Source organism: Panthera pardus, unplaced genomic scaffold, assembly GCF_024362965.1.
Source record: "Panthera pardus isolate Hobbes unplaced genomic scaffold, ASM2436296v1 HiC_scaffold_7, whole genome shotgun sequence".
Lineage (NCBI taxonomy): Eukaryota > Metazoa > Chordata > Mammalia > Carnivora > Felidae > Panthera > Panthera pardus.
This window is the reverse complement of record NW_026527002.1, coordinates 46,010,723-46,026,128: the sequence shown is the minus strand read 5'-3', so window position 1 is coordinate 46,026,128 and position 15,406 is coordinate 46,010,723. Positions and strand designations below refer to the sequence as shown.

General features: G+C 47.9%; 1 long non-coding RNA gene across 1 annotated transcript; it reads left to right on the top strand.

Moving 5' to 3' along the window:
- The first annotated feature begins 30 nt into the window (after positions 1 to 30).
- Positions 31 to 4,054, top strand: LOC128775345 (uncharacterized). Its single transcript, XR_008420074.1, has 2 exons — positions 31 to 1,301; positions 1,394 to 4,054. It is a non-coding gene; the product is annotated as an uncharacterized LOC128775345 (long non-coding RNA).
- The last annotated feature ends 11,352 nt before the right edge of the window (positions 4,055 to 15,406 follow it).

The window sequence follows — 15,406 nt, the reverse complement described above, 5'->3', positions numbered from 1 at the left end:
GCAGGGAGATCAGGGGGACGGGGTGCTGGAGGAGAGTGGGCGGTGGGGAGCCGCTTGGGAGGTGGAGCAGAGAAGACTTGGACTTGCACACCTGGGCTCTGGAGCCATGGTCTCTGCGGCTTGAGTTGGGGCAGATGGGAGGACGAAGGAGTACGGGGCAAGTCAAGCGGCCCCCTCTCCAACTCTGCCCCATCGTGGACCTCTGGAGCCCCGAAGCAGCTTGCAGAGAGTCTCAGCGTGGCTGCAAGGGTGTGCCACCCGGGAAGGGATGTGGCCCCGCCCAGCTGGGCCTTGACCCCTGCCGAGTCCTTGGGGAGACTGGGGCTTGCCGGTTACACGAAGAGCAAGGGGTGTGCCCACCCCCGCCTCTGGGAAACTTGTGCTCAAGCCCTGCTGGGGTGCGTCGGGATGGGAGGGGAACAGACCTGCCCTTTCCCACCCTCTCTCTCCTCTGCAGCACCCACTGCTCCAACCTGACCTACCTGGCTCAGCTGACTAAAGTGTCCACAGGGGTGAGATGCAAGTAATTAACTAGCAGAAGCTCTGAAGCTCCCCAGATAATGATCGGCCCCGCAGACACCCGCGTCAAACCCTATCCATAGAGTTGGAAGGAGGAGGAGGGTCAGGCTCCCCAGAATCCTGAACCCAGCAGGTGACAGACACCCAGAGTCCAGTCCAGCACCCTTCTCCAAGGGCTCTGTCCCCACTGCCAAGGCTACCAAGAGTGGCCCCTGACGAGCCCATGGGCCACCAAACCATGCCCGGTCTCTTCGAGGTTTGCACCTTCTCAGTGTCCCCCACTTGCCCTCCTGTCCCCACCTTCCCATTCCCCAGACATACTCTGATCCCATCCCCACTCTGCCTCCTCCACGAAGTCACCCCTGGCTGCCTCGCCTTCTTTGTGTTTCTTTCCTGGGTTCTTTATCGTCTGCATCCTTATTTCGGCACTTGGGGCTGTTGTGTTTCATCCGCTGGCTTTTTAATTCCTATAGGCTGAAGGGTACGTTTTACATGCCCACAGAGTGGTGGTGGTGAGAGCACAGAACTACAGCAGACCGAAGGTGCGTTCCGGTCCCACCCGCTACTGTGTGACCTTGGGCAAGGAACTTCTCTGTGCCTCGTTCATAAAGAGGCTACTCATGGCCACTTGAGAGGTTCCTGGAAGAATTAAATGGAATGCTCTTTGCAAAGAACCCAGCCTGGTGTCTTGTGCTCAGTAGAGACTCCACACATGCCAGCTATTATTCCAGTATGACAAATCTCCATATCTGACATTGCACCAGGCATTCAGTAGGAGCCCAGTAAGTGCTCAGTGGCTACATGTGCTCAAGCTCTGTCTCTAGTTGCTTCACATGGGTTATACATCAGAACATTTGTTTCCATTTCTCTATAGACTCGGATCAACACTGCAAGACTCCAAAAGCACAAGGCTGATCTCTCATTTCCTTAGAGCCTGAGTCAGCAAAGAGACAACAGGTCAAGTTCACAGATAAGTGTAGAAATTGACCTTGGACCCCTCTCAAGGGGCGGAGAGAAACTTTCTCACAAAAATGTTTGCTATTCCTCCCATCCTTTTCCTCACAGACATCCCCAAAGCAAGAGCAGTCTCTGGGGAACCCTCTCCTTCAAAGACAGATCCCATGTGACCTGTTGCAGTGACTGAGGCTCTATCGAAGACTGGTGTGGTCACCATGACCCCTCCCTTATTGACCTTCAGGCCTCCAGGTCCTGGACCCAACATTTTACATACATATGTCTCCTGTCATCGTCACAAAAACCTCATTCTACAGGTGAGGAGACTGAGGATTGGCAAGGTTAAGAAACTTGCTCAAGGTCACACAGCTGGTGAGTAGCAGAACCAAGATGTCCACTCAGTTTGACCTCTACCAGTCCATGCTCCTGCCTCTGGGCCACTCCCTTTTGAAGTGAGGCAGTCACTGGCCTAGAATCTGGGCCAAGTGATAGACCCTCCTGCTGGAACCTCAGTCTCATCCCTTCCTAGACAGAGGGAGGAACGGCCACCCTCCCACTGCCCAGGTGAGGGCTTTTGGATGGGGGCAGGAAGAGAGTAAAGGGTAAAAAAAAAACAAAACTCATTTATGGCTAACCAGATTTCTGTCTTGCAGCAATTTATATCCATTTCCCCTAATTTAGGCAACTCTGAATATGAGAAAAGCATTCAGCCGTTTGAAGAATGCTATTCAACTCATGACAAAGAACAATTCTTTTGAATCTGTGAGAATTTTCTGGAAGTCACATGTCATTTTCACTTTCACCTATTAAAATTGAAGCTTACATTCAGCTTTTTAAAAAACTCCTCAGTTTGCAGAGGCAGCCAGCAGCCAGTGGCGCAGGCCGGGTCTCGGGCCCTTGCCAGAGGTCGTCACTCTCTGGAAGCACCGACCAGCTCAGCAGACCACAGCCTTGGGCTCAGACATGAACTGACCTTGAAAGAAAGAAAGACCTGCACAAAGATCATAATGAACCAACAGAAAATATTCAACATCCGTCATTATCTCCACTTACGTGGGGCTTGGGAGCGGGATGTGGCACATTCCAAGAGCTGCTTTAGGGAAAACCAAGCCACAAGGAGATGGCATTCCTGGGCTGGACGGGAGCCTGAGGCCTGGATGGGGCCTGCTTTCCGCACATCTGCTTCCCTCATAAGGGATCCCTGACTCCCAGGCTCTGCCAGGCGGAAAGCAAACCAGCCCTGGGCTAGGGGCCAGAGCAAGGACTTACCTGGAAGAGACATCTGCTAAGCAATTTGACCAAATGCAAACGCTGCTAGTTTAATGATCATAATTTCCTACAGCAGGTTCCCCCAGCACCTCCGCTATCATGTTAGTGGAATCATTTTTCAATTTACTAGGTACAGAGCAGACCCAGTGCACAGGGCCAGGCCAAGGGTGTGTGTGCGTGTGCGTGTGCGTGTGCGTGTGTGTGTGTGTGTGAAAAATGCCTGCGTTTTTCAGGAGTGAGGATATTTGCATAACACAGATATCTTTGCAGATACCAGACAAACAGGAAGTTTCAGAACTGATGCCATTTCCTTTCGCTGTGAATCAGCAGCCTCTCTCTTCTCACACAGAAATGGTGAAAATCACAGGGTCCAGCCCTGGAACATGAAGTGCGAGAGAAGAGCACGAAAGCATCAGAAGTCACCTTCTCTGGTGGGGTGTTTCCCTGGGCGCCTACCTGCACTCCTCAGGCCATCCCCTTCCAGCTACCCAGCTTCCTGGAGCGCTTCAAGATATGTTTGGATGCCCACCCTAAACACATTAGCAAAACAGTCTTCATCCACACAACCTATGTTATACCAGTGCTTGGGATGGGGCCCAACCGGCTCTAGGGGGACCTCCCTCGTCCTTGTTCCCGGCCCCAGGACTGTATCCCAGAGGAGCTCTGTGAAGTAACACGCCCTGGATGTGGCACCAGAAAACCTGGGCTCAGATCCCTGCTCCAACCAGAGAGGGGCCCTGGGCAAGCCACTTTCCCCTACGAGCCTCAGTTTCCCTATCAGTTACGTGGGACTGATAGTGGCTCCCTGCACGTTTGGGGCTAATGATACAAGCGCAAGGCAAGAAATATAAGGCGGCAAATAAAAGCACAGGATTTGGAGTCGGATATCTGAGTGCAAAACCCAGCTCCAGTGTGTACTAGGCCATGATGCTTGGGGCAAATTGCCTAACTTTGCCAAATGTTAATTTGCCCAGTTATAAAATGGAGGTAACGACAGTCTGTTGAGAGGATTCAGAGATAGGACCACCTTGCGCAGAGCAGAGTCTGGCTCACAGGAAATTCTCAACAACACGAACCAGTTTTCCTGCTGCCCCGGCCCCCCCTCACCTCCCCCCGGCAGCACTCCTCCTTCCTCCAGTGCCTCCAGGTGCTGTAAGATCCCGGAGGTGGAGACCACTGCATGCCTCGCTGGTGAGGGTCCAGCACCTGGCTTAGCCCGTAATCAATCAGCTGAATGAATGAATGGATGCTCCTGGTGCGTAGCAGGTGCTGAGGAAATCTATCTGTATAAAATAAATTTATACCAAAGCCACAGACCAACTCCCGCCCTCTCCGTTTTTGAAATTCCTAAAAGGGGGGCAGTAGAGAACAGTGATGACAAACATCCGGGGCTTAGACAGCAGTCAGGTCTGGCGTGTCCTTTAATTTTCCGCTCTGAACCTAATTAGGAGGCAGACGAATGTGTCAGGTAAGTCCCAGCTTCACGACCCGGGAAGATGATTCTCAAACTTGACTTTCTTTTCAAGATTACAGGCCTTGCGTCTGGTATCCCTCTTGCCCCATTTCTCTTGGTTTCCTCCTTAGGTCTAATGGCCTTTTCTTGTTGAAGAGCTGGTGCCTCTGAAGTCCAGCCAGCTCCCCGTCCCCAGCCTCTTGGAGGACAGCGAGCCACACCCCACTGACTTACCAGCCTGCAGGAGTGCAGGGGTGCGACAGGCTGGTGTCTGCAAGAGGACAGCACGCTCACCCCAACATTTGCTCTGGGGCACGGCCGTTCAGCTCTCGCCTCGTGCCCTCTGTGCCAGGATAGTGCTCACTGGCCACTCCTCCGAGAGTGAGTCCAGGATGCCGTGGACGTACAGCCTGAGTGCCCAGGTCTGGAGTCAGACAATCTGGCTTTGCACGCAGACTCTGCATGGACAAGCCGTCTGATCTGCTACCTCTCTCAACCTCAGTTTCCCAATCTGTACAACGGAGACCAGTGCTAGAGCACTGGGTGATGCAACATTTAATAGCTAGCTTTGGCGCCAACCTATTAAGTGAATCCAGCCAGTACCAGGTTATACTTGCTAAATATTAGCTCTGCTCATTTCTACTGCAGAGGTGGGTATGGCTCCAGGCACGCCGTAAACACTCTAAGCACTAGCCACTACTTTGACTACTTTTAAGTTTTGCTCGTGTCACGTAGTTCCCAGTGGAGGGACGTTCAGAGGTGGGATGGCCCTGGAGAGGCCCGGTCTTTGCCATCTCCCAGGTTGACTAAGGCCCTCCTGCCTTCCATTGCTCGCCAGAACCTTACGGGACTGCTGGGGATGGGACAGGACCTTGGGATGTTGTCTGCCTAATGTGAGTCATGGTGCCTCCCCATGGTGCTCATGGCAGGAGTTCTTTTCCCCATGAACACTCTTTGCGAATCTTTATTACAGCAACAAAAGAGCCAAATAGCTGGTGGTCCAGTCCCGGGATGAGCACTGCATGTCGTATGTAAGCCAATCGGACAATAAATTACATTCATAAAAAAACATTTATGGTATAAGCCAAGCCAGTGTGTGGCTAACCTATCACACGCTGGGGTCCCTCGCCCTGTCTTGGAAGGAAAAAATCCAGACGTGTCACTACATAGGATCTGTGTCAGAAGGCCAGAGTCCCTTTTCCTCATGTTTTGGACCAGTTTTTAAAAAGGAGTTCCCAGGACATTAGGAGCATGGAGGCAGCCCTCCCCCACAGCAGGAGTTGAAGCTCAGGCATCCCCAGGTCTGCTTCCTGTGCCCCAATAATACAAAGGGAGAAACATCAAGGACGCTGGGCCCAGCTGGCCAGAGTCTAGAGGTCATGTCTGTCCCCAGGGAGAGCCCGCTGGAGTCCATGTCTGCTAAGGGCCAGGATAGCCGCTCACTCACGCTGGAGGCCTGTGACCCCCTGCCTGGGCTCTGATGGCCTGCTGGGCCCCCGCTGTGAGGAGTAAAAGTGGCCATCGATGTCCTGCAGACCCGGCAATCCCACCATAGAATGGGCTGCTTGTCTATGAGGCCCTCTCCTGTCAGCTCATAAAAAATGGTCCTGTTGGAGGAGTGTGGAAGCTGGCCAGGGAGGGAGCTGACCGCACCTCAGAGCAGTGACTCTAGAAATGTCGCCTAGGTGATGGTTGCCCATCAAAGCCAGATAACAATGCAAACCCAAATGGGATTTTCTGGTAACTGTTTTATCAGCAGACTTTTTTTTTTTTTTTTAGAACTGCAACCTTTGTGAATAGGACTCCCAGGGAGAGTTTACCATGGGTTTTTCGAGCAACTGTATCTATCCTTTGCTATGTCATGACTATGAACAATATAACATAACATTGTAATCATAGAGCTACCATTTCCTGTCTGTAAACTATGCTTCTATCCTGAGCAGGTATTTATACATGTTCTCTCCTTGTAGCTATTCCTTGCCAAACACCCATGAGAAAGGAGTTATAGTAACAATTCTTCTTCTTCTTATACTTTTCATTCTAGTTTTGTGTCATTATTAATAAAAAATTTCATTAATAAATGTAATAAATCAAGAAAATAATTAAATAAATAAATATTTATTAAATAAATAAAATTTATTTAATCAATAAATTAATACAATAAATTGTATTAATAAATGTTGTAATAAATACAACATTCATTAAGCTTTTTCAACATGCCAGGCATTGTGGTCATTGTCTTATAAGTGACATCTCACTCGTTCCCTCCAGAGCCACATAAAGTATGTACAATTATTACCCGTTTCATGGATGAGTAAGAGGAGACCTGGGACTCCAGCCCAGACCTGCTGCCCCTGGAGCCTGTGAGCTTCCAGCTGCCCAGCCCACCTCCCTTCTCAGCCCTGCTTGTCCTTCCTCCTCTCTGGCCAGCAGAGGCAAGGGCCACAGGGCTGCATAACCCACGCCCAGAGTGCGGGCAGCTGAATCAGCCAGACTCCAGAATGCAGCAGACCTGACTTTCCCAGCAGTCGGCGAAGACCAGTGGTAACTCTCCCGTTAGCACAAACAAGCTAGTCCAAATGACTTCTGAAGCTGCCAGGGCAATTCTGGATTGGCCACTCAGACTAACTGGATTTAGACTGTGGGGTTTGACATTCGAGCACAGAGGATGGAATAACATCAGCTGAAAGTACAGAGTTCCCATATACTCCCCCTGTCCCCAGCACCTTGCGTTAGCACAATACATTTGTCACACACAATGAACCGACCATTATTAACTACAGTCCCCAGTGTGCACTAAGGTTCACTCTAGGTGTACATTCCGTGAGTTCTGACCAATGTATAAAGACATGTGTCCACCTATACAGTATCCCACAGACTAGTTCCACTGCCCTAAAATTCCTCTGTGCTCTGTCTACTCGTCCCTCCCTCCTCTCTAACCCTTCACTGCCCAGCTCCTGCCCCAACCCCTGGCAGCCACGGATTTTTTTACTGCCTCCATAGTTTTTACCTTTGCTAGAATGTCACATAGTTGGAATTATGCATGTATGTAGCCTTTCCAGACTGGCTTCTTTCACTTAGTAATACGCATGTAAGTTTCCTCACATCTTTTTATGGCTACATAGCTCATTTCTTTTCATTGCCAAATACTATTCCACCGGCTGGATATACCACAGTTTATCCGTTCACCTGTTGAAGGACATCCTGGCTGCTTCCTGGTTTGGGCAATTATGAGTAAAGTCGCCATAAACATCCACAGCCAGGTTTTTGTACGAAGTCTTCAAGGAGTGCAATTGCTGGGTTGCATGGTAAGAGTATGTTGAGCTTTACAAATAATATTTTAAGCTTAATTTTTCTTCGGATGTTTTGTGTTGTAATGTGAGCGCTTAAGTTGTCCTGGGGATTTGCAGCTCTCCCAACAAGAGCAAGAGACCTCCCGAGTGCAAAGATCTAACAGTCTAGCCTCACCTCCTGTCCCCATCCCTCCCTTAGCCTCTCCATCACCGCCCCCCCAACTTGGGGAAGAGGGGGTGCACAGGACATCTCTGCTGTCAAACCCACCAGGCTGAAATTCCATGCAAAAGGCCTGGTTCACACCTTCTCTGGGGTAGGGAAGTAATTGTATGGCTTTTTACAAGCATGCAAGTTAAAATTCAGTTCCTGTTGAGTGCACAAAGATGCCGTTCATATCAAGCTAAATCGTTTAGAATGTCGACAGAATTTAAAAGTAAAATTGTGGACTCATTCTGGAATATAATCGAACTCACTGTACACACATTACAAGATTCTTGAATTTTAATATATTCCATTTCTTTCTCTACCTCAATGCTCCTTTTCTCATTGGATTGCTCCTTCCTCTTCTTGCCATACCTATCTCTGCTTTGGAAAATCACACTCATACTTTATTAGCTCAACAGGGCAAGAGGCTGGCCTTATTTCTCTTTGTAACACCTAAGTAAATATTTATTGAATGAATATTTCAGAGAAAAGTATCGTGGTTTTTTTCCCTCCAGTTTGGAAGTGTCTTTCCACTGAGTCAATCTTCACAAATGTGTACCCGTGAGCATGGTTGGAATGCCATTAACAGAGTGATTTAACGTGTGTTGAAATGTACTGTTTACTTCCTAGGGTTATAGAGTCTTGGAGGAGATAATCAAGGGCTTGCGTTCAACCTCAAGAGCGTGTCAAGGGTGTGTCACTGGAGTCGTGAGTACCCGCATCTCAGGCCTTTTTCACAAGTTCCTAGATAAGCCCCTTGCTGCTGCTCTCAGGGGCCTTTACACACAGTCCCTTGAGGCCTCATTGAGGCCAGCTGCTCCTGATCCCACTAAGGATTTCTGCATTGGTGCCTTTCAGGGACCAATTCATAGAGGAGCCCCTGGTGCCTTGGGCCACTACAGCTGCACTTCTCTGTAACCCATCAGCTCCTCCCTGGGTTTGCGTTCAGACCAAGCTCCTCAGAGGAAGCCTGCAGTGTTGGATTTCTTTGGCTGGTTTATTTGACTAACCTCTGGTTCCTTCCACTGAAGAAATGGACCCTAATTTCCAGAGAGCATTTTGAAATGACCGTCACACTTAAAGTCTCTCCTCCAATTGTCTCAGGCATGGCCCAGGAAGAGCCCTGAGACTCTCCCACCTCTGGAAAGGGTCAGCCCCCACCACACTCCATGCCTTGCTCGAGGGTCTTATTTCTTTTTAAATTATATTTTTTATTGTTTATTTTTGAGAGAGAAAGAGACAGAATGTGAGTGGGGGAGGGGCAGAGAGAGGGAGACACAGAATTCGAAGCAGGCTCCAGGCTCTGAGCTGTCAACACAGAGCCCAATGCAGGGTTTGAACTCACGAACCGTGAGATCATGACCTGAGCCCAAGTCAGACGTTTAACCAACTGAGCCACCCAGACACCCCAACGGTCTTATTTCTCATGTCCCGGGGTCTTGACCATCAGCTCCAGAGTCCTCTACATGTATTCTCCAGAAACCCTAGGAGTGAGCTCTCATGGAAAGCAAAGCTTCTGTGGCCTCCTTCCCATTCCAGAATTCCTGTGGTGGGTATGCTGAATTGGCCCTGTTTTAGTGAGGGCAGGCTAAACCACCATAACAACCAGACCCCAAAATGCATCGACTCAAATACATTAGAAGTGTATCTCTAGATCATGTAACATTCCAGGATGGATATTCCAGGTCAGCATGTAGCTCTATGCTGCAGGGTGATTCAGGGACCCAAGCTCCTTCTAGTTGTGGCCTCATCATCCCCCAAGGACTTTGAGCAAGTGGAAGGGGAACAAGAACATAAAGGAAGCGTGCTGCTGTCTCAAACGTTCCTCACACTCCATTGGCTGGAAGTCAGTTGGCCAGTCTTCAGCCACTCTTACCTTCAAGAGTGGGGCAACATTGCCTACCTCTCACCCAGCAAGAAGGGGAGACTGGTTTTAGTGGGAAGCCCAAAGCCTCTGCTGCAGACCCCGTCTTCTTCCCAAGTCTGCCCTCCCTTGCCTTCCTGTTCTCACCCCGTTTGTCACATTTGTAATGTGATGTGTTGAGAATTTATAACTCAGGAACTAATACAATCAAGAGGCAGCCACCTACTGCTTCTAAGGGCCAGATAATAGAATCTGCTCACTAAGGTTTCATCATCACAGTCTTAGCAACACGCGCCATATCCCAGCACTGGTCTCCATTAGCGTTCTTTGAGTTTTTATTTTGTTTATTTTAAAATTTATTGTCCATGCTGTTATTCATTATCCCCAGGCCTCACTGATGTGTACCAGCTCCAAGGGAAATAAAAACCAAACATTAGCAAACATCATCTCTGAGCACAAATACATTGCAGAGCTTTGTGCTCAGTATCAGTCTTGTGATATTAATCTTCAGATAATTTCTTAGGATCCCATTCAGATGCATTGGCTTTAATATTGTTAATGGAAAACAGGACCGGGCTTGGGGTTACAGACCTTGACACGAGGGTCCTGTAACCTCCACCCTCACCCCAGATGAGGCTGGTTCCTCCCACGTATCAAGGAACAAAAGAAGTCAAGTTGATTTAGGAAAGCATCAGACATTTATTGGAGGCCCTGTGGAATAATGTGAACTTTTGGCTTGGAGATGGGGGAGGGGCCAAGGGGGAAGGGAAGTTCAAATGTGGCGTCTTCAGAAACTGTATAGTGGTCCATGGGGATTTGTCTAGCTTATGGTGAGAGGCGTCCCAATTTTTTTATCACCTCAGTTTCCCATTTCTCTTCCTAATTGTTCACTGTGAGTGCCTCCCAGCCAGGATCTGCTTTCCACTGATAATCTACGGACTGACCTCGGCTTGTCCTGACACCCTCCCTCACTGTCTCATGGTTTAAGATCTGGCTGGTACTCTTTGGCAGTGACTTTGATAAGCTCCCCCCGCCCCCCATTTCTCGGTTCAGCCCTCTCCACCTTGACAATTAGTCTCCTGCCTGAATCTCTGCCCACAATTCCAGGTGAGAACCTCCCACTACTGCCCCTCCCCAGGTTGGCCCTCATGGGAGCCCGGGCCTCACCGCATCTGAGACCCCAGCATGTGGACACTTTTAGGTGCCATCCTCCTCCTCCTTGGCCCCTACTTCCGTCTGCAGTCTGCTGTGGGATTAGCTCATCTAGCTCAGGACCCCCATTATTGTCCTCCCCGCTCCACACAGCCAGGAGGCTCCCCTGTGCTGCCTGAGGCTGGAGTCTTCACACAGGGAAGGAGGGGCATTCCTGCCTGAAAACCTTCCTTCCTGCTGCTTTCCCAGCCTGGAATTCCTGATCTGTCCCTTTTCATCAGGGCTCATCTTAACCCCACCAATGGCCTGATTCCACCATGGAGCCTCCTCTGATGAGGCTGAAGTGGATTTCTTGAGTTCTATGTCCTTCAGGACTCTTGAGTTGCGGTAGCTATTATCAGGCCCAGGTGAGAGGGCCTTAAATGGAGTCATCTACTCCAAAGGCAAAAACTCTAGATTTTCTGCAGGATGAAACTACTGGAATTATGCCAGACGCAATAAACTGCTCTCCCTGTTAGTTAATAGAAGCTTTTAGCCACAAAGTGGTGGGAGACGCACTTTGTCCTTGCAGTTGGGGAGCATGTAGAAATACCAGGTGTATCCACTCTTTAGTGGCTGTAGTTAAAACAAGTGATCACTTCCTCTGTCTTACGGATACAGTGTGGCCTTAGGAGGTTTGGGTGAAATTTTTACCCCAGGTGCCTCTGAAGATGAAAGGGTCTCCAAGTGTAGTCCTTGGAACGCCTGCGTGAGAGCCACCAGTGGCACTAATCAAAATGCAGATTCCTGGTCTCCTCTCCCAAGACTGGAGCCTCTGAAGGTGGGGCCCAGGAATCTGCATCTTTATCAGCACTGTCAGTGGCTTGACCATGGTCAGCTGTTTGGCACAGGATGCTGGCACCCTGGCCCTTCCACCCTGAGGGCCTTGTGGCATACCCTGGGGATTCTGTGGCCTCCTGTGTTAGTAGCCGAGATTTGGCAGACCCACCACATAGCTCTAAGCCCAGACGCACCCCTGGTTTTGGCACACGACCCTATACCCTTTTGCCTAAGTTGGCAGTCTATAAATATTTGTTGAACTGAACTGGCACCCTTAAGGGTAGGGCTTTGACTTCTTTATTTCTTTGGGCCACATCCTGGCACATAGTCAGTACTCCTTCTATCCCTGATGGTAGGTTGATTGATGAGGTCACAGATCCAGGCCATATTTGCAAAAAAAATTGAAGAAGAGACAGCAGCTTTAGTTAACAGCAACCTCCCTGCTCCTCAGGATATTTCTAGAGGAAGAAGTTATTTTGTTGATGTTTAAAATCCACAGATTTTCAGGTTCTCAGCTGGGCAGAGACCCCTGGTGTGACTCAGGAAAGAAGACATGAGTGCAGGTACCTTTTCCAAGGAAGAGCCGATACTGGTAAGTTCATGATGTTGACCTTGAGTGCCTTGACAGTGGCTTGGCCAAAAAGAACGTCTGTGTGCAGTTTTTGGTTTTTGTTTTCCGGGGTAAAGGCCGTGTCAACAATTCTTGGTGTGCTTCCTGGGTTTTCTCAGCTTAAAGGAAGGTGACAGAGCCCTTGAGGTATGCAGGGAAGGAATCTACCACTCATTGTGGTAGAGATCTGAATATGGCTAAGAGAAAATCTAAACTTTTTATGAGGGAACAATTTTAAGCCAAACACTAGAAGGAAATTGGAAAAGGCTTAAGTGAGCTCTCAGGCAATGAGCTAAGAGATAACCAAATATGAAGGGATTCTCGCAGCTAGAAAGATGCATGTACATACACATGGGGCTGAGTGGGAATTACTGGCCCATAAGGATTGTCCATGCTTGCAGAAAGCAAATTATCTTTATTAGTGTCTCAATCAATCAGCAAGTATTTTACAGAGTAAAACTACAGGCCAGCCTCTTACTGGGCTACAAGAGGATTCATAACAAGCCCTTCCTCAAGGGTTTGCAATCTGGATGGAGAGCTAAGACAAGCCCTCTGGAAAGAGAGAACCACACAAAAGATCTCAAAAGTAAGCATGCCTGCCTAAACAGCTAGGAAAATTCTTGAAGTGAGGTATAGATTCTGAGTCTTACCTTGAATCTGAAATTCTTAAGTTTTCAGTATCTTGACTGCTTATATACATCAAATATACCTGTCTAATTGCAAGCAACAGAAACAAACTCTGGCCTGGTTCAAGAATAAAGGAAACAGGAAAAAAAAAAATCAGAGCTGGGAGGCTGCACTGGGACCCTGGCTCAGAAAATGGGTAGAAACAATGAGAAGCTGGGGAACAGGAAGCACCACCAGGTAACCCCACAGGAACAAGCTGGTGAGGACACCACTGTCACCACGGCAAGGCCTAGGATTCTAAGAGTTTCAATTCAAAGCCAGGGGCAGGAGTCCTGTGCCACATGCCCACATCCTAGCTGCAAGGGAGGCTGTAAAATAGAGTGGCTGGAAGGTTCTGATTTTTAGCAGGAGACAAACACTCATTCGTGAGGTGGGGGATTCCCCAAACATGGCTTCAGGGAAGCCAGAACAAATAGCAAATGTTCGCCACACCTTCCATATCTAGTACAGAAACAGAAAGCATGGATGTTAAAGAATAATCAGTTTTATTAACAACAACAACAAAAAGGAATACTGCAGAATAAGAATTGTGCTGATTATCAATACAATAAGACTCCACTCAGTGGGAGTTGGGGAAGTCTTAGTAGGAAGGGGGACCTTGATGGCTTTGGAGCATTGCGATAAATGGAGACGAGGTGGGGAGGATCCCCAGGTTGGGAAACTACCTAGAAGTCAAAGTTAGCTTGCCATAGGTGTGGGGGCAGGGAGAAGATGCCCTGGTGTCCCTACCACGTCATCCCTCTCCAGGCTCGAGATCCCACATGAGGAGACCCCACATCATCCACCTGTTGCAGTGTCTTCAGAATTGCCCAGAAGTCCAGTTTACCATTACAGAGAGTAGCATGCCCACCACTCCTTTCAGCAGATGAATGAGGAGGGCCCACATTTGACATCTGACTACATTATACCTGGACTAATGATGAGCTGGAATCAGTTGCTGCTAATTGCTCAGTGTTAAGCTGTTGTCAAAGTGCAAGGTGAACAGGTGAACAGAGATTACCAAAAATGGAAATAGTAATTGATTTTGCTTGTACGTAGTATCCTTCATAGTACTCCTTGCAGATAAAAGCAACTATGGCCTCTTAGACCAATGGTTCCTAACATGGATAGTTACCAGGGCATCACCCAGTGAGTTTTTAAAAAATATTTCCCAGTCCATCCCAGATTAGTCCTAAATCAGGAATTCTATGAGGGGAGCTGGGAAATTCTGATTTTTTTTCAGTATATGAAATTTATTGTCAAATTGGTTTCCGTATAACACCCAGTGCTCATCCCAAAATGTGCCCTCCTCAATACCCATCACCCACCCTCCCCTCCCTCCCACCCCTCATCAACTCTCAGTTTGTTCTCAGTTTTTAAGAGTCTCTTATGCTTTGGCTCTCTCCCACTCTAACCTCTTTTTTTTTTTTTCCTTCCCCTCCCCCATGGGTTTCTGTTAAGTTTCTCAGAATCCACATAAGAGTGAAAACATATGGTATCTGTCTTTCTCTGTATGGCTTATTTCACTTAGCATAACACTCTCCAGTTCCATCCACGTTGCTACAAAGGGCCATATTTCATTCTTTCTCATTGCCACGTAGTACTCCATTGTGTATATAAACCACAATTTCTTTATCCATTCATTAGTTGATGGACATTTAGGCTCTTTCCATAATTTGGCTATTGTTGAGAGTGCTGCTGTAAACATTGGGGTACAAGTGCCCCTATGCATCAGTACGATTTTTAAAGGCTCTCCATGATATTTGCATGATTATCCATGTTTGGAAACAGTGCCTGAAATATTTCAATATATCTCAAAGTTCCCACGTATATTCCTTTGGTTGTCTATGAATCTAAGACCCCTGTTCACTTTTTCCCCCCCACTTAACTCTATCCTCTACTCTTTTTTTCCCCCAACCTGTAAAAAAATTAAAAATCCAGAAAAGTTGAAAGAACTATACAGTGGTCACTCATATAGCCTTTATCTAGATTCTACACTTGTTACCACTTTGCTATATTTGCTTTATCACGTATCTATCCAAACATCCCTCCATCTTATCTTTGGTACATTTTTTTAATATGAAGTTTATTGTCAAACTGGTTTCCATACAACACTCAGTGCTCATCCCAACAGGTGCTCTCCTCAATGCCCATCACCCACTTTCCCCTCCCTCCCACCCCCATCAACCCTCAGTTTATTCTCAGTTTTTAAGAGTCTCTTATGGTTTGCCTCCCTCCCTCTCTAACTTTTTTTTTCCCCTTCCCCTCCCCCATGGTCTTCTGTTAAATTTCTCAGGATCCACATAAGAGTGAAAACATATGGTATGTCTTTCTCTGTATGACTTATTTCACTTAGCAAAACATTCTCCAGTTCTATCCACATTGCTACAAAAGGCCAGATTTCATTCTTTCTCATTGCCAAGTAGTATTCCATTGTATATATAAGCTATAACTCCTTTATCCATTCATCAGCTGATGGACATTTAGGCTCTTTGTTACATTTCTAAGAGAGTTGCAGATCTCAGCATTCCTCGCCTATAAGCATTTTAGCCTGCAAATCATCAGCTAAAGTTCACTATTTGTAGATCTTTTTTTTTTTCCA